This window comes from Macrosteles quadrilineatus, unplaced genomic scaffold, assembly GCF_028750875.1.
Source record: "Macrosteles quadrilineatus isolate MER2022 unplaced genomic scaffold, UCM_ALF_1.0 Scaffold_5__1_contigs__length_97177068, whole genome shotgun sequence".
NCBI classification, from domain to species: Eukaryota; Metazoa; Arthropoda; class Insecta; order Hemiptera; family Cicadellidae; genus Macrosteles; species Macrosteles quadrilineatus.
Window position 1 is genome coordinate 1,594,140 of NW_026542598.1, and position 22,890 is coordinate 1,617,029.

At 36.6% G+C, this 22,890-nt stretch overlaps 2 protein-coding genes across 2 annotated transcripts in view; both read right to left on the reverse strand.

The window, feature by feature from the left end:
- Window positions 1-19,255, reverse strand: part of LOC128994464 (neuronal calcium sensor 2-like) — a 97,947-nt gene extending 78,692 nt beyond the window's left edge. The window contains exon 1 of the mRNA XM_054419040.1: window positions 19,102-19,255. The gene's annotated coding sequence lies outside the window, so the exon portion shown is untranslated. The remainder of the gene's footprint in view (window positions 1-19,101) is intronic.
- The window catches only part of LOC128994463 (neurocalcin homolog), a 176,082-nt gene that overhangs the window by 94,702 nt on the left and 58,490 nt on the right, over window positions 1-22,890 (reverse strand). The window lies entirely within an intron of this gene.

Genomic DNA, 22,890 nt, shown 5'->3' on the forward strand with positions numbered 1-22,890 from the left:
TCTCTTAAATTTATATTGTTGTAAAAAATCTTACTAATATTATAAAAATGTGAAAGTTTGTGTGTTTGTTTGTTTATTTGTTTGTTTGTTTGTTTGAAGTTCAATCAAGCATTAACCACTGGATTGATTGGGCTGAAATATGGCATGATAATAGCTCACATTCCCGATTAACATATAGGCATATTCTTATCTCAAAAATCCTTTCGGCCTCGCCCCATATTGGCTCTGTAGTTCCCCATGTTAACCTTATGAGTATTCATATTTAAAGGGAATTACAGATTTTATTCAGCTGTTTCAACTAAAAAAGTTGGTTCTATGATATGCAAAAGCATTAAAATGTATAAGATTTACCAACAGGATGCAGCACTATTATTATTTTTAATTTTTTTTATGAAAACAGCAAATTTTTACCAAGTTGCAACAAAAAACCGTGAACGAAAAGCTTGAGTATAAATGCAATAAGCATTTTATATTTATATGCCGACCCCGTACGAAGGACGGGTACTCTGCAAGTATATAATATATTTGCAATTAGTAGCATACTAATGCATTTTATGTTAATTTTGCTGAATACACGACCTATGATTTATTATTACAATCTAAACAGAAAAAGGTGACACAACTGGATGTTTCTGAAAGTTTCCTGAATTTTGTTTTCTTGATCTTTTTATTGACGTCTGTATCTTTAGTTCTAAGGGTTTGCCCTGTAGAACCATCACAAAAATAATATGTTAACACATAACAACATGTTTAATCTCCGAATAAAAATCCCACAACATAAAATCGGTAGAAGGTTTACTAATCGAAAAAACAGTTCTGTTCTAAAATAAAATCATTATAAATTATTATAAATTAAACTGTCTTATAACCTAACCAAACTTGCTGATAAAGGAAAAATCTAATGAAGGTTTACTAATAGAAAAATCATTCTGTTCATAAAATAAAATTATAAATACCTTAAATTCCAACAAAAGATGTACAGTTAAGACTCTAAGCTAAATCTTCGATAAAAAGTTTATAGACTATAGTGTGATTCGAACCGGCAACTATAATATTATCAGCCAGGTACGGTACCCACTACGCCACCGAAGCTCATAGCCAAGCTCCATATCGTTGCGGTAACGGTGTTCCCCCAAGAAAGAGACTGATGTCACACCCATACAGCACACTTTCTCCTCAGGACATCCCACGGATATTGTGACAGGATATGCAAGATATCCCATAGTAGTCCTATGGTCAACCTGGGATATCCCAGGATATCCGCAGGAATGCGTAATGTCCCCACCCGGGGATGCTCGATCGATACTCCAAAAGATTATAGTGCTGCACCCTGTTGGTAAACCTTATAACTTTTTAATGCTATTGCATGTCATAGAACCAACTTATTAGTTAAGTGCAGAGAGCACACTGTGCTCTCTGGTTAAGTGGCAAAGTAGCATAGTAGTAAGTGGCTCTCTTCAAGCCACTTACTACTGATCCAGGCAGTGCTGCTACCTTTGGGTGTTTCAGGGAACTACGTCCAATCTCGGGGTAACGTAGTACAATCACCGCTGCTCTTTTATTATTCATCAGATTGAAATATTTGAATGCCAATTGCGTTCGCTACGGTGCCGCACCGGCACACATTTCACCTGCATGTCCCTTAGTAGATTTATGCTTTTGATTCGGCTGTAGATAATTATTAAAAGAAATGATTAAGAGAACTGTCCCCGGTTGGGTATCGTAAATGCAAATGCAATTATCTGCTTGCAATATTGAGTGGGCAAGCGTTTTAATCCATTCCAAAGTCAATGCTATGCTACATCTGTCCAGGATCATAAGTCAAGTGTTAAATGTAGGGGTCTGACTTACGGGAAGTATAAGTGAGGCAACGATGGCGTCATAGTTTAGTTCAAAATTCCTCCGTGAACAGTGTTGTAGTAGAGAACACAGCGCGTAATTTTTACTTTACTATTAGTTAATTATAAAATTAAGAAAAATTATAAAATTAATCTTACAATTTTTTAATTATGAAATTAAACCGTCATAACTTAACCAAACCAACCAAACTTGCTGATATGAAAACTACTTTTGATAAAAAAGTTGGTGCTGCCAGCGGTATTCGAACCCGGTACCTGCAGATTTTACAGCCCGACATGCTATCCAATACACCACCGAGGCCGATGGATGGATTCCGTATCTTTCCGGTAATGGTGTTCCCATTACCGCGTATCCCGTATTAAAAATACTGGTGGACAGTACGAAAATGTACAATAGATTATGATTAATGACAATACTGTCGGTATGGCACTTAAATGCTTACCTACAAGTCCACCCAACACTTCCAAGAGGGTCGTGGCATTACTACGTAAATAAAATCCATTTTCTTTGTTTGAAGTTCATTGTTGGTGATGGTGAGTTAATGTTGTTCAAAGGTTTATTGGGGACATTTTCCATCACGAATGTAAAAAACAATACACAACGTTTCGGGATCTGGAATCTGATCCCGTCTTCAGGTGAAAAAAAAAACACATTACAACTAACAATACACAAACGCCCAACCTAAGTTGGAAACACTACAGAGGGTAGTAGTAAAAAAAAAACAACTTAGTAACTGTTCTGTACAAAGAAATAATATCATGTGGATCACGTTCCCTTTTTATATATGGTGTATTACATGCACTTGTTGTCAGTTAGCGTCCATAATCAACGGCAGTACAAAGGGGTTTGTGAAGAAATCAAACATATTCCCGTATTAAAATTACTGGCGGACAGAACGACAATGTACTATATATTATAATTAATTACTATACTGTTGTAATGACACTTAAATGGCCGGACAAGTCAACCCAACACTTCGACTTTCTAGATGGTGGCGTGTTGCCGGGGTAGCATCTTGACGACAGCCCCTTACTATTAGAAGAGAGTGACAAATTTTGTTCTATCTTCTCAGTTTTCTAATTATAATTCACTTTATTAATTTACTTTACGCGTTTACTTTAACATTCGAATTTTGTTATTGTTTGAGGACTTTTTTTTGTCCAAACAACTATTTATGTTTTACATATGTTAAGGGAGTTGAATTTTGATTGAATAGGCCTACCTACATTTTAAAATGTATTTAGATGTGTTTACTTCATTTTCTTGTAGCAGTAGCAATCGCTTTACTCATTGAAACTAGCATCCAATTAAGTTTCATTTGAGGATTCAAAGTAGCCTATAATGAATTAAACTTAATTAACTTAAATATTTATTTTGGCATTTGGTTAGGTATTATGCTATGGTGTCTCTCATTTGCTATCTTATGTTTCCAGTTATTACTTATTAGTCTTTAAAGGAATTAAACGTAGGCGACCAACCGAAATAAAAAGACTTATTCATCATCAATATTATTCATACTGTGTTGGATAATCTAATTCCTACGGGAATAAATGAAATGCTAAGTTCCTTCCTATAGGTAACGTAACTGTAAGTTTTCTTTTCAAGCAGGAGCATTAAACTATAATGTATTGTTATCTTAAAAAAACAAACGAACGAGATCTAATAAATAGTAATCAATACCAACACTTGGATATAATTTTAGCAAGTTTCCCAAAAGAGAATAAGTTATTACCGTAGCATTCTAATAATAGGATATTGCTAATCTTAGGTAAGTTGGTGTTTTTGGATAGGCCACATTGATTTCAATTAAGAAGATGCTAAAAAAATAATAGCAATGTTAACATCAGACGGAATGAGCTATACAACTGGCATAATTAAATTTAGATAATACTATATGGATAGGAAAACTAACAGTACCTAATTAAAATAAGGGGTATGTTTACGAAAAATCGACTTAATATCATTTATTTCCACATAGCTTTCTGCATTTAACTATAACGTTTTTTTTTCAAAATTACTGTAAAACTGTTGCCTAAATATAGGTAGATTGAAATTCACTATTTATTTTTCCAGAAAACACTAGGCCTACCAGGAGATTTTTTAAAAGGATAAATATATACTGAAGAAGATTAAAGGATTAGTTTGGCTTACATAGGATTCTTTAACTTTTAATAATTGGTCTGCAAATAGTTTATAATTAATTACATAACATCATTAAACGACTAATCTAGTTCTATCAGTGTTCAAAGGAGGCTCTGGATTGGAAGAAATCGCTCCGATGTTTCGTTCCGATTTCAATTCCGCTGTCCCGATTCCAGATTCTTTGCTCTGTGTTCCAGGCAGACGACACAAGGCGTTATATTTGGACCTCGGCTATATTCGTTATGGTTCGGAAGCGCTCGGGATGGCGTGGTGGTGCTGGGTTATTCCTCCAGAGAAGGTCTCGTCAATGACCGTGGCATTCTGACTCCGCCCACCACTGACACACCCCTCCTTCCCCTACAACGGGTCTCCGCCTTCGGTTCTTGCTCCTCCCTCAACCAATGTTGGAGCCCAGGCGTTACTCCGAAAGGCAGTGGTCAGAAAAGAATGCATTGCTAAGGCACTGGTTCGAAACAATCTGCACGCTCAGGCACTGCTCCGAAAGACAGTGGTCCGAGAGGCAGTGGTTCGAAAATAATACAAAGATGAGGCACTGGTCCGACAGATTTAGCATGGTCAGGCACTGCTCCGAAAGGCAGTACTCAGAAAGGCAGTAGTCCGAAAATGATTTTCGAACCAGTGCCTTTCGGAGCACTGCCTTTCGGACCACTGCATGGATCTCGTCTGGTGCTGGTCGAACCCTACTAGTACTGTAGGTCGTACCACTGTTTGACAGTGCGAAGGCCGCGCTCAGCCACACTTGAGTACCTCATCCCAACTGTCGCCCTCAAAAAGTAAAGCGGCGTCATCGGCTCCAATAAGACACCACCAAGATTATGTATATAAACGAGGAACAACAGAGGCCTAAGCGAACTTACTTGGAAACCCCCAAATTTAATCAGACGAGGTACACTGGAGTAACCCAAAATTGACACAACCTGAAAACGATCACTGTAACTTTTAAACCCCCCAGTGTGACCCCCCTGACACCAATTATAGACCTATTTGTGTAATCCCTACAGTCATTAATATTTTTAGTTAGAAGAAAAACGTCGTCGTTTGAATTTTAATCCTTTCTAAAACCAAATCGGTTTTCAAACAAAATAGTATTTACCATCAAATACTGTTTAAGCTGCTCCCTAACATACTTTTCTAATAATGTTGACGACACAATAAATTGTGAATGTAATTGGCTGGAAATTCACACATTTGATTTTTATGACCACTATAGTAAATTGGGACTACTGATCTAGTGTTTTAAAGATTTAAACCTTTACCACTGAGGCTTTGGGTTTAATCCCACCAAACACAAGTAACAATGTACTAATATCAAAATACTGTGGTTCGGAAATCAACTTAAACGAGCTTACAGAGCCTTTAGAGGTCCGACGAACTAAAAAAGAGAGAGGACTCTTCCTAAATTTAAGATCTCCTTGGGAAATTGAAGATCCACTTTTAGATGTACTGTATAGGCTACCTTGGCCTACGTCCATCTATCTGTGAAACAAAAAAAATATGGTTCGGCCAGGAAAGAACATACAGTAACTTACCGTACTAATTCGCATTTGAGAACATTGTTCGCTAAAATCTATGTGACAATTTAATTAAATTGATGGATTACATATAAACCATAGGGCAGATAAATTGATAGATTTATGCAAACAACGAATAAAAAGTTCGATTTAGAATGCTACTTGACCCCAAACAGTACGAGTCGGTTTGAATTATAGCGACGATAACAATTTCACAAGTTATTTCCACACAAACACCAGTGTAAATCTCGAGTAAATGACACACGCAAGTCTAATCTAAAGCTTTCAAGCTAATCTTAATCTTGGCACTTCAACGTTCTACTATAATGAGATAAAAATGTAAAATAATTTGAGTTAAATAGCAAAGTTATAATTTATTTTCTACTACTGTAAGAACTTTTACTATAAAACGTTTAGTTATAGTTTCAAGTGTAGTAACATGATTCAACTTTCAAAACTATGATGACATTGGGATCGCTAGAAAATAAAAGGAAGACTGTTAACTAACATGCTAACATTCATTTTTAGATAATTTCTATGAGAGCCCCCCCCTCCCATCCTCAACACATCAACAGAGGACAGATTTCATTGGAAATATAACAAATAATCTCTTTCATCTCAGTATGCTAAACATAAATTAAAATAAAACCTAGGCTAAACATGTCCAATATGTGCAAAACCTCAGAACTCTTTCACTCCTGCAAATAGATAGGTTGTATTTGAAAAGATGATCAAGAACCATTATTCTTAATTATATTGGTCATCTAAATTTCAAGTCAATGAATAACGGTGAAATAGAATCACATCTCAAGAGTTACTTGGGAATTTAGCTAACGGATTGTGGTTAAAAGAGTCAAGTAAAACATGAGTCAAGTAATTCATTATACAACTCCCTTATCTGATAGCCCTACCAATAATATACATCGTATATTTTTAGAAATAAATTTGATAGGTTTCATTAGGTATTCCATATAAAATGTACATTGGAAATATTTTCCATTTGGCTTTATGCGAAGGGAAGTTCTCAATTACAAATATATAAATGAGAAACATATTTTTCTGGTTTTAAGTTGGTTAAAACTACTGTACAGTTTAATTTTGGGATCCGAATCAATGCAATGAGTTTTTTTACAAAACGAATCTACATTGGTGGTAGACTGGATTTAAATTCTCCTACAAATTCAAAATGTACTAATCAATTTGAAAATCTCTAGTTAAAATGTATCCTCAAAATTAAACGTTTTTCGAAAAACGGTAATCGTGTTTATGAACCAAAATTGATTTTACAAGTTTGCTCGATTTTATAGACCTTTCAAATTCACAAACTACCATTAACTTTACACAAAGAGAAATATTTCGAAGTCAATTGGCTAGAGAAGACGCAGCAAGTATGGAAGAAACAAGGCCAGTGGATTATTGGGTCCTAAATCTGGTCGTTAGACCGAACCATTTTCTTCCATCCCATCCAACTCTAACCTCATTTGAAGGGAAGGCTGACCCTTTAAAATCATCCGGCCACTTGTCCCAAATATACTGCAATAAAACAATACTTCCATAGACAGTAATAATGATCGTAAGCAAGTTAATACAGTAGATTAATGGTGTTTGTGTAAATATTCATATCTGGCGATATTTTTGGTTAAACTATATAGAGAAAATGCTTGTGCAAAATTGAAGAAATGCAAAGTGTCAAGTCATGAATTAGTGATAAACAACGATAAGATAAAATAACGCTGGTTAAGACAAAAATGGTGGCGAACAGCAAATTCCTGGCTTTCTGGTTATATCTTACGACTCTAGCAGATCTTTACTCTTTCAAAACAGTTTCTAAATAAGAAACTGCGAAGCAAATTTTTGTAACTGTTACAATTATCCTAATTATATTATTTAGTGGTCAAAACTATTTAAACCGGTCTTCTTTTTCATTGATAGAGTATACAGTATGTGACGTAATTTTCCTGGCGGACGACAAGTGGGAAATTACGCCACCGGTAACAAAACGAGGATCCCAGGATTCGCCCTAGTCTGGTCGCGGGGAGTTTCCCAGGAGTCGATAGTGATTCGGATAGCCTAAGTTTGATAGCCCTGGTTGTCAGAGCTCGAGACGAACGTTGCGGGTTACTAAACACCCTACTCGAAATCACCACTCTAGTCTAGGGCTTGTGGGGAAATAAATAATTTTGACTTGACTCTGTGGGCAAATATCTAAATGACACACTACTAGCTAACTTAACAAATCAACAAGTAAGCTAAGTAGTCACTCCGCTTACCTACGGAGTTACGTCGTCAACCTGAAACAAACAAGGTTAGTACAAGATAGGCCTAACCTAGCCTAACTCCCACAGAGTCTGAATTTACTAAACAAGAAAACGAGTTGGCTTAAGTTGTCCAAGTGAGACACGAAACGAGAGGAAAACTGAAACTAAAAATAAAACTGCTTCAGGAGCTGATACGAAAAAAGAAAAAAACTAAAACTTCAACTTCCCCACGTGTTCAACTTAAGCAAACTTCTGCAATAATTATCGAGCAGAAACCTGTCTGCTGGGGCCAACTTCGGGGCGTTCGGGAACTTTATAAAGGGGTTTAAGAATTTAAAAAGAAAGTCCCAGATATGGATTACGAAACGTTAATCGAAATGATCTGTCACCAACTCCGATACTTTAATTAAATGAGTTGGTTAAAGCGTATGACGAGGTCTGCGAATCAGGCCTAGCCTAGGAACTTCGACAAAGTTCTGCCGAAACACAAGTGACAAAAGAAAAACCTAAGTTGTCTTAGTTTTACACAACTTACCAAACGAAGTAATACTACTGTAAAACACTTTTAGCGCACTCGATGCACCACGAACTTAATGTAGGCTAACTTTTAAGCTACGAACAAAAACTCTTCAAATCGAAGACGAAAAGACGAATTAGCGAATCCTTCAAAAGCCGGGAATACGAATGACCATTCCCCTCCACAATTCTTCTTCTTCCCTCACCTTCGTCTCAGAATCGAGACGAAAGTTAAAACGCTTCCTGATTGGTCAGCACAAACAGAGTCAGCTGAGTCCCGTGTCAGCAAAGGCAGGCGTATGACAGCTTTAACATGCTTTATAGCTGCCTCGCTCACAAGGTGGATCAGCTGCTCTTATTCTCTCCCGTAGCCCGCCCTCAGACGCAGACGAACAACCAAACAACCAAACTGACACCAACGTCGTCTGCTGTCTTGGAATTGGAGGTTAGGTGCGATGTCAGTTTAGCGTCGCGACTAGGGCACAACAACAGCTTACATTCAGCTGTTTAAGTTTCGTGGTTTAGCCGTTATTTTACCCCCTACACATTTGACCCGTTACAAGTATAAAGTTGTCTCTTTTTCAAGAGTAGGCCTATTTTGTACGTTTAGAACCTTCACATTAGTACTCGCATTTCATAATTTCGATTCAAAGTATCCAAACCTAGCCCTACTTAATTGTGTACTATTTCGACTTTGAAAACCGACACAACACTATAATCATGTATGATAAAGCAATCTACATATATGTGATAGTGTATCACTCAAGTATAACTTGTTAACAATGTTTATCATTAAAAAAACTAAAGAAATTTCTTAACTTTTTTAAAGCGATAACAATTTTTTCTGATGTAATAAAATTTGCTTGGATGTAATTTCGTTGTATCGGAGGTTTTCCTGTGTTCCTTATAAACGAAGAGCTACAGTGATCCCAGAGCTAAATCTTGACAGAATGAAATTTTGCTAAATCCTTAAATCGACTATCGTTGTATTATAAAACTAAATTTAACGTAGCACTGCAGTAGAATGACGAAATTACAAAGTGTCGATGATTTGACGTCATGATTGACGTTGCAAGTTTTCATCAAATTACACATGTGTTGACGAACATCAGATGGTTGACGACAAGCAGTCTGCGTGAACACATTATGGCATATTATAGTGCTAGTACAAATTTAAATACAAGTTTTCCCTCGATAACAAATAGCTCTACTGTTGTCGTTCAATCAAACATAGTTTGTGTTGAGTTTCACATTAGTTATATTCAGTCAACGAACAATTATAAACCCCTGTGCTGATACTATGTACAGTAAAATAACTCTTTTGGCAAAGAATGATGTTTTGGGTTTATTTATCTAGTATACTTGATAGATTAATTAAAAAAATTTAAAGCAGTTATTTGTAAGTACAAATACTACTTCGCGCCGAAAAATGATTGTTCAGTTTTAAATCGAAAGAGCAATCATTTTGTAAAAAAAACCTTTTTCCACGTGGGATTTCATAGTTGTTAAATCAATAACTTATCTTCACGTAAAACATTTATAACCCTAATTAAATACTAAATAATCTCTGAAAGTATTTAAAAGTATTTTACAACTAGGTAACAATGTCAATCTAGTTAGATAAAGCTGATGTAACGTAGAGCGTCTCTAGGCTATTCATAACTTCGGTAACTTCCATAAGATCCATTATACGTGAACATACTTGTTACATCCTTTTGGATCAACTGAAAACAAATTTCAAATATTGTTTTCCTTCTTGACGTGTCTTATATTTAGAATTATTTATACAGGGTGTATACTATTTTATTAATGTAAAATTCCAGGGTTTTTCCAGGTTTTTCCTGGTTTTTCGAAGTTTTTCCAGGTTCCCGCGTATTTGTTTGGTTCCACTTAAACTATAATCAATTTAAGACTTGCAGCTTAAGTATACAATATAAACTTGCATCAAATTTGTTTCAAAGTCCAGTGAGCTAGTGTTGTCCTTATTATAGTAATAATTTTCATTATCATCATTACTTAAGTCCACGGAAACATCGTCTCTCTCGATAGCAGCAAAATCATGAATATTATCTTCATTTTTTATGAAAACATTATCAATGGCGGCAAAATCCTGAATATTTCCTGCGGTCGTGTAGACATCATCATTGCTTCCCGCAGTCACGGAAACGTCATCGTCATCGTCCGCGATCTCGGTAAAATCATGAATATTTCCCGCGGCCGTGTCTACATCATCGTCGTCTCCCGCGGTCACGGAAACGTCATCGTCATCGTCCACGATCTCGGCAAAATAATTAATATTTCCTGTGGCAGTGTTAACATCATCGTTAATCTCGCGGTCACGGAAAAGTCATCGTCGTTTCCCGCGGTCACGGAAACGTCATCGTCGTCGGCCGCAATCACGGCAAAATCATGAGCATATCACGCGGCCGTGTAGAAATCATCATCGTCGTCTTTCGCGGTCACGGCAAATCACGAAAATCTTCCGCGGCCGTGTGGACATCATCATTGCCTCTCGCAGTTATGGAAACGTCATCGCCGTCGTCCGCGATCTCGGCAAAATCATAAACACCTGCGGCCGTGTAAACATAATCATCGTCGTCTCTCGCGGTCACGGAAACGTCATCGTCGTCGGCCGCAATCACGGCAAAATCATGAGCATATCACGCGGCCGTGTAGAAATCATCATCGTCGTCTTTCGCGGTCACGGCAAATCACGAAAATCTTCCACGGCCGTGTAGACATCATCATTGCCTCTCGCAGATATGGAAACGTCATCACCGTCTCCCGCGGTCACGTAAACGTCATCGTCGTCTCCCGCGGTCACGGAAACGTCATCGTCGTCTCCCGCGGTCACGGAAACGTCATCGTCTTCGTCCGCGATCTCGGCAAAATCATGTATATTTCCCGTGGCAGTGTATACATCATCGTTGATCCTGCGATCACTGAAACGTCATCGTCGTCTCCCGCGGTCACGAAAATGTCATCGTCGTCTCCCGCAATCGCGGCAAGACGCATTTTACGACTACAATCTTCTACCGGGGCTAAAATAAAAATCCCGGAATCGGTCCAAAAATCCCGGCTTTTTCCCGGTTTTTTCCAGGTCCCTTCAAATTCAAGGTTATTTCCCGGTTCTCCCGGTTTTCCCGGTTGGTATACACCCTGATTATATTACCACAGGGACTTAACTTTGCTTGTCCTTTGGAAATATAATCAATAGACAAGGCTCATTCAGTTTTCTATGTCCCACCTTCACATCCTAGGTTTAAGCATAAGGGAGTATGTTTTATCTATGGTTTAAGCCTGGAACTGTAGATAACTCCAGGCTAGTCCTACAGGGTCGAGGCATTATCATATAGAAAAATCCATTGGTGAATGACAGGATTTGAACCAGGGACCTCGGGCTCCGAAGCTCCGCCCTTGCAACTAGACCATCTGGCTCCAAAGCTCATGACGGAAAAAGTTGAAATACACCAACAGACTTAAAAACGTTACCAAACATAAGAATATACATAAAAAAGCTCCATTTTATTACGAGTAAAAAGAATACTCTTCCCAATGCACAGTCCTAAGTTGATGGAAGTCAATAAAAACAAATATTAGTATTCAAAAATGCATTTTAATTACACCGCTTCCATTACGTCAGCAAAGATTCTCTGACACCGTACAGTTATTCTAGGTACTGTAACATTGAAAACAATGTTTTAAAATTATGCATTACACGCTGGAGACAAAAGACGATTAAAATTTAGAATACAATTGCACGCACGACCCAGAAACCCAAGGATGACACACAAAGAGACATACTTGCTGATGTATGGACGAGACACAACACACACTTTATGTCTGTCTGTGTTATAATTGTGTTTGCATATAAAAACAGTTTATAGATTTAAAAGTCCATTTCTCGTTTCATTTCTCTTAGTCCATTTACGATTCCTGTACAGTTACCTATAAATGATATAGTACAGATTATCCTTTTAGTTTATCCTACCTTTTATTATCCTACCGGTGCTAAATAATGTATAGCACAGAAAATCCACAAATCGAAACTTTTGATAAATCGATTTTTGAAATTCACTTTGACCAAGGGTAAACGAAAGCACCTAGTTAGTAAATTATAGTGTCGCTGAAAAATGCGGAGCACCTAATTGATGAGTAGAATCCCTAGACAGAGGGTATTATTGTATAGGACGTGAAGGGATTTCTCTATTGCTTTAATGCAGAGAACGTTTTACCAACCTGAAAGACCATCATAAGTTGTTTTAAAGATGCGAACCACCACGCCATCACCTAGCCTACGCAATTGGGGATTGACCAAATTATAACCAGACTAATGTACCTGTTGCTCGTATCCGAGCAATTTGCGATGTATTAAAGGCGCTTTAAAGTATTTTAAAACTATTAACAGTCATAATTTCCGATGACTTTAAAAGATTCGACTCTATGGAAACACTCACTATGTACATACAATTTCGATATAATCAACGTTTCTTGTAAATATCTTATCATTTTTCAAATGCTGGTCTTGTGTTTTTAGTGTTTTCTACAAATGTTTCCCACTCATAGCTGCATTAGGTTGTCCATAAAAACGATAAAGATATTATGATAAATTCTAAAAAAAGTACTTATATTTTTTCTACTTGGTGTTCTATGACATTCCTATGTTCATAGTGTATGTGTCAGAATGCTGATACCGTTTATGAGTATATATAATTGTCCAGGCTTTATAGCTTTTTCCATTGTAATATTTACGCTAACCTAAATTCAATAGTAAATATTTCATTTAAACAAAGTCAGTAAATGTTTGTAGCACACGTTTCCAACAAATTAATTAACAGCAGCATGAAATTATCCAACTGAACATAATGTAAACAAATATGTTCTTCATAAGGATAACATAAGAACTTCAAAAGCCACTAGCCCATGAGACTAAAAAAATGTAAGGTCAGTTTGCAAATTCTCACACCTAGTTGAACATTTTGGTATATAATATTTGGAATAAAATCTGAAAAAAGCCTTATTGTTTACAAAGTTTCATGTAGCGTATTAATAATAAAGATTCCTTTAGGACAGAAGGATCGCACTCTACCTGGACCAACCACATCAGCAAGTCTGTGTCCAACTAATAATTTTATTGCCAATTTCAATCCCAATAGTTTTCATTCCCTTTAGTTGCTTTCAGATCGAGAAATACAAGTCCCGCTCTTATCGTGTGACACAGTTGGGACACATTGAAACTGTCAAACTACTGGCCTATGATCGAAGTCACTGGCGTCGCTGTCTGAGACCAGACAACGTATGTTCTGTTAACTCAATAACGTAGTAACTTGGCTGAAACTGATATCGCTTTGACCTAATTGCTACCCGCAATAAACACTTCTGTCAACATTGTAGGCTACTGTACAGTGCGTTGCAACTATAAACATTTAACATCGGTGTTTGATTAGGCGTGTGTTTTTTCACGTCATTAACATGTTCCAAATCCATGTCTTGTTAGTATCTAATGTCATATCTTTCGTAGATTAATTTATATCCCAATGAAATGTGGCACTCGGTTAAACAGCGCCAAGATTTGAATGCGAGTGCTGCGATCTCTCGGCTATACGCGATTGATTAGGTTAGGTATATTTGGCAAATAGTCTCCTCTGATCTCTATACGATCTCACATTGCAAAATACCTTGTCACCCTAATCGTTTGAAATATTACACAACCAAATCCTCAATCTTGGGGAGCGAGCTGGTCTAAGTCATAGAGCGCACTTTAGTTCCCGAGGCACCTAGTTCAAATCCCGCCAATCACCAATGGATTTTATTCAAGTAATAATGCCGCGGCCCTCTCTAACCCTCCCTGAAGCAATGTGGAAAACACGTCAGTGCTGGAACCTAGAGGGGAAAAAAGTAAAAAAACAATCCCCAATCTCACAAAACTTACGTGTATGCAACATAATTATCTTGAATCAGAATTATGACCATATTTCACAGTCTTTGCAAGAACCCTACCTTAGCACACAACAATGCATATGCATAATTTAGACGGAATAACGACTATTGCCTTTCTACTTAGCCTACAACATGAATTATTGAAACGTTAAAATTTCGTTTTGGAAAAGACAGTAACCTTGTCAAAGTATATTGTTTACTGTAATTGGGCAACCTAACTATCTGTCACAGTAAAATAACCAGGCTATAGGTTTGTGAACAGTAAACTTAACTTGTTGACTTACAACTCATTTTTGATCTTTGAACGTTCGGTTATTTAATTTTCTGTGTCGACATTTGCGCAAGTTGGTATATTACAAAGCTTCTGGTATTTCATTTAGGCCCTAATACAAATCTTCATGGTCACACATAATAAGTTGTGTCAAACATGATTGCAGGCTTTACTAGGTGTGCAAGTGACAAGAAGTGTTCTAATTTAATGAATTCGTCATTAGTGCGCAATTTTACATTGAAATATAGACAGTATTTAACTAATTAGCACTAGTTAACCGATCACCTGGTTGACATACCTTTGCAGATCTATTGCCAACCATAGAAGTTAAAAGAAAAGATTTTACAAAACAACGAGTCTTTAAACTTAATGAAGTAAATATATTTACCGGTTAATCAAAAATTTTGTATTATTTATACCTCGAGAAACTTTGTTTAACTAAGTAAGTATATATTTTTCTTAAAAAAGGGAAATTTATTTAAAACCCAATTCAGTTAATTAGAAAGTAAAAATATGGGAAATTCGCTAAAAAGAAACGTTGTTTTAGGTCCAAACTGTAGGTGGATCTAAAGTGAACAAACACCTTACCCTAGATTGCATACACTAACCTTTATGTTTAGTTAGGTTTATACTCAATGGTTGTACACATTTCCTGAGTAGAAGAGCGGTTTTAGTGATCGCATTCAACCTGAGGGTTGCTAGTTCAACCCCGTGCGTGGTCGATACATTTGTAATTGGGTTTTCAATAAATGTAGCTATTTAATATCTTGACGAGCTTCTATAGTAACACGACCAGAGTTAACTCCGTTCGCGGGTCATGCAGACCAGGGTTTAGACCGTTCCCTGGAAATACGAGATCAAAAACGTGTAAATTACCCAATCTTAAGGCGGGAAAGCTCAACTCAACCAAGTGATTGAAACTGTCCACAAATTCATTACAAATCATTTTACAACTCAACAACAATGAGCTACAACGAATCACACAATTTCTATTCGATGCAACCTATTATCCCACCGTAGACGATTGAGCTTTGTGTTGTGCTTGAACCTCCGCTACACAGCAATTCGTTACAAGCCGTACACACTCAACACTGTCAATTTGCAGCAATCGCAGCATTGCTAGTCTATACGTGTGGACATGATAGTGTCGGAGTCGCAGGTTGTTCGTGAGCAGTGAAAGTGACTTGCCTCATTGATATGGGTCCAGGTCTATCGTGTACCTCGCCGTAGCCCAGATACACGAACCTTGACCCAGGATGTCCACGTCACGAGGTCTAAAAATAATCTACGTTCTGGAGCAGAAATGGAAAATGGTTATATAAAGAGTCCCACAGTGCCGAAAACATGCATTTGTCTAAAGATGCGTTCTACCTCTACGAAATCGTCGGCATTGCTCGCCGGCGAAGTGTGATAAACAAAATTATTACTTCACTTTTATATGTTGTATTATTAATGATAAGTTCTCCTCATATTTGTTTTACACCAACTGATTTAACTATCGAAATTTATAATAAGTACTGATACGCATTCGATAGAATAAGAAGTTACTTATGTTGGTAATAAGAACGACTGAATGTAACTTATGTTATTTTCCCATAAAAACCAATGAAAAAGGAAAAATTGATTTTTTTTTAATAACCGATTCTGATTGAAATTTGCCTTATAATTCTAATTCCTGTAAATATTACGGTTCAAAAGTTAATGCAATTTTTATGATTTTACCTATTAAATATCATAGTTACTCTCATCGATTACCCATGATAAAGGTTGTTGACTAGCTAATGGGAGAAAGTATGTGTCAGATGACTGATATCGTTTGTTTTAATATATATAAGAGTTTAAATGCATATTTAATACATTACGTTTCAATGTACCATGTAATGGAATAATGCGGTTGTTGGACTCAATCCCACAATTCCTAATAGTCAAACTATACACTAGGAGTAAAATAAACATTCTATGGACTCTTGAATAATATTTTGACCCTGTAATAGAAGGAGATAAAAACATTAATAACGCGACTGGGAGCTGGCTGGTTCGGTCAAAAATGGAGAGGATCTAAAATAACTAAATCAATCGTAGATCGGATATTACATTATAAGAAAAAACCCTAATAAGTGTACATGTTATACAATATGGAAGGCAAGTGTCGCATCTTTAACAAATCACAAGATTGGGAGATCTCATCAGAAAACACTTTGGAGGTTTTATCGTTCAGTGCTTCGTCGCCGTCGCTCATCTGTCTCCGCTTACACGAATCTCACTCCTTCGATGAACAACCGTACTTTATAAAACTTTTAGGAAACAAAAGCAATGCGATTGAGTATTTCTAACAATATCAGTTGTTTAATGTATTTTGTCAAACCGATAGCGCTGTAACACTATCCACAATGAGATGTTAAATTATCGTAAGACTAAATCACCCCGATTTTTAAGTATAACAACTTCATCACAACAGTTGCTGCTCTTGGGTGAAACACAACTTTACCACGCTTTTAACAGGGATAGGTGTGTTAAGTGACCAAAACCCGCCTACGAGGATGAAAAAATATGAAAATGATGGACCTCTCAGATGACTCTCTTTCAACATAGTCTATTTTCGTAGTCATATTTTGAATATTTTAACACAGCAAGGAATTCGTAGAACTGTACGTTCTCACTTCAAATAACAATACTTTAAATTATATGTACCTTTAGAACATAAGTACCTATGAAGTTTTATTATTCACCTCAATAGCATCTCAAATAAAACCGATCAACCCAGCGGATCACTGAAACCAATTAAAAACTCTAACATTGTTCAATCCGTACAATCCCTAGCTTCCACTCGACGTGAGTTTAATTTTCGAATTCAATTTACGCAACGTGACGAAATATAGTTTAACGTCACTGCGAGAATCCCAATCACCAATCAATTACCATGTCCATTTGTCACTCACGTAATTGAAAGTGGATCCAAAATCGATTGGCTTTGGTAAACACACGGTTAATTACCAAGCGTATGTTTGTTTGCTGTACCACTATCATTGGTGACGTTTATCAATGCCACTGTAATATCAATACTGTCACTTGTATCAATATCAATACTGCTATCACTTTCTACCGGATGACTGGTCGAGGTCAAAAATCATCTAAATAGTGTCTTCAAATATTAAAATTTCTAATTTCAGCTGTAAAATGATTGGAAGAAGAAAATCGTGACAAATTCCACCGTTTATGGCAACATGCGAAGTCGATAAAGATTCTTTTTGTGAATATTGGGAATTTATTTCTATAGTTTAGTTATGACTTAACGCGGAAAAAGTAGACTATTTTCAACAATAACTACAACCCTCATTGGTTTGGTTTTTTTTGTAGGTACGTAAATCGGCAAAGTGTTGATTGTCATTTTAAAGGGTTCGTCTAATAAGGGCATTTCGCCTATTGGGTCTGATGATGATTGGAGTGTAAAATCGAAATCGATCACCACTTACCATCTTTTATATGTATTTACCGTCTTGTGAGTAAAATTTTTAAGTGTAAATATATTATTGCGGGTTTTATTTGACGTATTTTTTGTGCTTTCATCTAATAAGGCGCAAATATGTAGATACTACTTAAATGGATCCTTCAGAATCTTTCAGTGTTACCAACTTATTTTCAGGCATACATGGATTACGTGCCTAATAAGAGCACGCTGTGTTGTTTAGTGGGAATACTGGAGTGCGGCAAAAGTAAAAAGATTGCGGAAAAAGTAAGTCAGTGCAGAATTTTGCAACTCTCTGTACTATAATTAGTGCAAGAAAGCCCACTTTGTCAGGTGACTGTCAGGCCGCTGTCTTTTACAGTACAAAGAGGGGGACAAGTACCCGGTGATACAGATTGGACACAGTTGGCCAAAATTAGGAGTTTCCATACTAGCTGTACAGTATAACCAAGTAAAAAACACAAGGGAGGAAAACCTCACTGCGGAAAAATATAATTAATTCCAGCAGTCCAGTTGAAATGTATTGCAGAATTTATGTGTCCTGCGTTGTAGAACTGGTTCAATAATTTACGAGCCTTTTTAAGAAGTATGGAATTGAACTAGCCCAAACTAAAGGTAACTGAGACCAAACATAATTTGGTATGAAAGCTACACCTAGAGGAAAGGTGTGCTACGGGGCGGACAGGGGGCAGTTTACATGAAAAAGGGCCAGTTCCATTTGCGGGGTGATACCAGCGCAGCAGTACGCCGAACAAAAACTTATCGAAAACTCTACAGTCAAATAGTATTTAGGTGGAATAGATGACTGCACAAGAGAGAATATTCATAGGATCCAATGGGAAATAATTTAAGGAAAATCGTGTGAAAATGCCTGAAATGCGCGGTTGGCTGTGGGTGTCTTACTGCGCAGGTCTCACCGCCATATCAATGACCTCAGGATCGGTGTAAACATTATTTCACCATCAGCTCATCGCCGGTTCCACTTACTCAGTTCATCCCCCATTACACCCAACCAGTAGCGCTTCGCCCAATAAAAATATCGCTCAGTAATAAAGTAGTGTTATGGCTTATCGATTACAACTTACAATAGGGTGTATAGACTATTAATTGGCCTACCGTAGTCGGTGTGGTTGAGGTCAGACGTAGATCCAACACGGGCGGAACTGTACACACTAACACACAGCACAGCACACAGACGACGTTGGCATATCGCGTACAACACACGGAGTACGGAGGCGAGCTACGGTGAGGGAATGGCGAGCTGCGCGGGCCCAGGCATAGGCAGACCTCCCACCCTCCAGCATCGACCCGCGCTGCAACCCAACAACCCACCAACCCACCACCCCACAAACCCTACCTCTCTTAACCTCCTTTGCTCTAGTGGCCCTCAAAGGCCGCTGTCTATTCCAACACTGAGTCTGGTCCATTCAACAATTCGGGCACCATTTAGGTCACCTGATTTGATATTTTTCATCCCGTATTTCGGTATGCATTTAGGGGGTGAGGGGAGCAGAGGTTAAGTTTCGAAAATATCCAAATATTGTAATAAACAAAGGCCGCTGTCTATTCCAACACTGAATCTGGTCCATTCAACAATTCGTGGTCCGTTTAAAAATGATCTAATTTTACAATCTTCACCTCCTTGGGGCTTAGGAGATATTACTATGGGAGAGGGATAGGGTAGGAGTGAAATTCCGACTCTTGTTTCTTCGGAAATAAGTGACCAATATAAAGATCTAATGTTACACTGAGAGCTGTACCTAGAGGTCCATTCAACACTTGCGAGTTCAGTTAGCATCTAACAAAAAGGCATTACTTGACCTAATTTACTCTCACATTTCGGAACTGTATTTAAGAGGAAATGCCAAATTGAACTTTTAAGGGTTGTGTCGTCTTGGGGGAAAAGGCGTTCACTTCTTCAACTGAGTAACGTAAAAAGCCGCTATCACATACACTATCTGTCTAGCTAGAGTTTAAACGATTCGTCAAAACCATTGATAGAATCACCTAATTAGATTTAAGCCCCCGATTTGAGGATCTCACTTAAAAGACGAAAGAAGTTAACTTCCAAATGTTGGTTAGTCTTAGAAAAGTGTCAAAATACTGGCTAACACATTAAACAGGTTAGGGTCTTCAGGTATACTTAACCTTGCTTTCATATTCTGGAAGTTGCAGGATTTTGCTAACTCAATTATTACAGTCTCACTCTAGGTCATCATATGCACGATTTCCAAAGTAAATATGTTGGACACTACACAGACACTGTGTTATAGAATACAAAGTCTACACAAATTACTTAAAGCTTTGCTACAGTCTTCCTCACATAAAAAAACATCTGTAATTTTTGAACATAGTGAAAACTCAATTAAATGAGTAAATGAGTGTATTTCCATTAAACATTACAAAGTCAAAACAATCTTATCATTGGAAATACAAACTGACCACTTTGACAAGTTGTGTGGTCAGCAGAGAAAATTTCTTAACAAACTAATTCACTGATTAACAAATTAAGGGAATGGAAAGATTTCAAATCACCGAGTATTTCGAAAACCAAGGTTCGATTTATAAACAGCTTCATCTTCCCCCCTATTCGATTTATGGTTCAACGTCGCGCAACCAATAAATTTCAGTAGAATATATCACCTTCTAAAATACGCCATTTTGTACTTTGTGCATTGATATTGATCCTGTAATGTAAGATGGTAAACTACAAAATTTACAAAAAATAGTTTACAATGGTTTATTACGTGATTTTTTAAAGTTTTGAAGCATAAACATTGCAACTGTTTGTGTACATGTTGATATTCATACAAATGTTGAACAGTAGTACGTGATTGCAGAGATAAATGCTCACTTTGAAACTCGCCCTGCTGCTTCTCTTATCCTTACGACGATTTATTTTATAGTTTTCAATTCAACTTAATTCGTTTATTATCTCGCCTGTGAAAATTTGCTGTACACTGCAGTGCCTTGTATACCTCTCTCACTGTACATTCATCTCACTGATTTGTCCTTGTTTACTTACAGTATGAGTAATTTACTTATTAGTTAAGACTGAAAATACCAAGTGAACTTTGAGCTTCGTGATAGTTTGACATTATTCATCACTTTATCCTAATATGTGTATATTTTTTCAAATCAACAATTGACTACTGCCACAATTCAGTGGTACATAAACAAATGGGAATATAATTGTCTAGATAGTCAAGGGAGTTGCAGTCCCTTAAAAATCTGAAGGTTGCTGGATCAATTCCGAACTAAATCGGTTTTGGACCTAAATTCCATTAGATACTATCAATTATTGATGCTATCTGGCGAATGTTAGGTAACCAAAGTTTGGATCGTTTCCTCACAAAAACTAAAACATGGCAACTTAGGAACATTTTACAACTCGTCCAGACATTTCATCCTGCTTATATAAAAAGCTAAAATCAATTTAAAAAATCAAAACTTAAGGAGAGTTGCAACACCAATGTGTAAAGTATGAAACCTTTTTCCGTGTTAAGTGTTGACCCAAAATGTGTCAAGAGCTCTTTTATTGAAGCGTCGCGTTCCGCTTGCAATTAAGTAACACGCGTCTGCATTCACTACATTTCCATTTATCCTACCAATCTGTTCCATCGAACACCACGTTTTTCAGCGCGTTGGAAAGTGTACATTTTATCATGCAATCACCTTGGAGGCCGAGCTTTGCATGAGGAATGTCTTTTTCTATGTTCAGCCTTATTTTTCAAGTACGATTTAAGGCGTATACACTTAACAAAATAACGCTCTGTACATTAAACAGTATTTAATAAACATTCTGATTTATTAATGAGCTTATATGCTTAAAAAACAGAAGCTGAATATTATTTAAGCGCAATCTAGACGAGAAGAATGGTTTTGACAACTTGATAATTAGTTAATATACGGTATTTAAGTTTGAATTAATTTTCAGATAACCTCAGGTCATTGTTTAACTTGTCTTATTAACTTTCAGGAAATTAAGCTTTTTATTTTACCAGACCAGAATTTATTTGTTTATCTATATTGCTTTGACAGTATGAGGAGCCATTTTGAGAAATGGTTCCAACGATCCAACTCTTAATCATAACTTAAAATTTGTATCACAAAAAGTAGTATATTTATTGATGTCTTTTAAATTGGATAGGAATTGATAATACAAATTGTATGTGATATATTAAGTGTATAAGCTTTTATGCTTGTATCTTGTACTAATTGTAATAATAGATACAATATTACTAATTGTACCTTTTATTGTGACCGTACGTCTTAGCAATTGAATAACTACTAAAAATATCCCAACTCATAAAATCTAAATCCAGTTTTCTTAAAACAGAACGCACCTCAAGTGAAGTGTAACGAACGACAAAACTTTTATCTTTTCACACGAAACGGCAGAGAAAACGTCACGACTTTTGTTAAGTTCTCCAGAATTATTCTTAGAAATATAATTTTAGTTCTCCTTGTTCAAAGCCAGAAGGTTTTATAACTTAGGACATCTGTACGCGTCGTTGAGCAGGCTTGTTATTTGCTCTGTTTGATTATTTACTTTTACACTTCTATTTTTATTACTTTAGATGTTACGTAGGTTTTTACTGTAAAAGTTGAAGGATTACTTTGATCGATTGTCATCATGCTTTTCTTATCATTGTATTGAATTACTTAAGAACTTCCAACTTTGTATAGTCATATATTTATCATTACTTATAATCATAATTATTACTTCAACAAATCGTTAACTTGAATACAAGATGTATAAAGCAATTCTATTGTATTTATATTTTGCAATCGATTTTACTCAACTCAAACCAAATTTCGGTCAAACCAAAAAAATATAAGGTAGGCCCCTACACATTTTTTTACAAATTGTTTAACCCAATGAGGTTTTTCTGGATCTAACGC